This window comes from Arachis ipaensis, chromosome B04 (genome assembly GCF_000816755.2).
Source record: "Arachis ipaensis cultivar K30076 chromosome B04, Araip1.1, whole genome shotgun sequence".
NCBI lineage: Eukaryota > Viridiplantae > Streptophyta > Magnoliopsida > Fabales > Fabaceae > Arachis > Arachis ipaensis.
In genome coordinates, this window is record NC_029788.2 from 114,753,705 (window position 1) to 114,754,506 (window position 802).

Below are 802 nucleotides of genomic sequence, written 5' to 3' on the forward strand. Positions count from 1 at the left end.
TAAATATTAATTTTATTATAAAATTAATTAATAAGATCTATTCAAATATCTAAATTAAAATGATAAGATAATATATAAAAATTATTTAGGTTGGCGTCTATTTTAATAATTTTGAGTAGTATAATTCAAACAATATTTATTTTACTATAATCAATTTTGATATAAAAATTGCCAAATATAAATCATTTTAACACAAACTTATTTTTCATTAAAATCAATTTTATACCCATTTATAAACTGTAGTCCAAACACACATAGTCGATCAACAGTGTTAAAATTTGATCTTTTTCATTGCAAATCTTTATCAATTATATTAACCGTATACCAAAATTAGTTATCAAAGTTGAATATACATTAAAATACAAAATACATATTAAAATAAGTTAAATTATACAAAATTATACATATATTTATACATAAATACATAATAACTAATTTTAATATTCACATAGCATTTTTAACCTTTATTCCCCTCAGAACCCAACTTAAATCAACCCCTTGGGAAACCAAAATACACAGGCGCGCGCGCGCACAATTTTCTAAAGCATTTTGGTCAAATAACAAGTCATATGAGCAGAGTAGGACCTAACTAGCTATGTAACCCCTCAAGCTCCAATCTCATTATAAACGCTTATCGGTTAACTTACCTGTAATTAGAGAGGAGATAATCGAGAAAAAAACAATCAGACCAAAAAAAAGGAAATCAAACAAGATGATGAATTGAATTGTAGTTATCTCAATCTCCTAAAGAATTTTGAAGACTCAACCTCAGCAATGTTTCTGTCTCAAAACAACAGCGGCG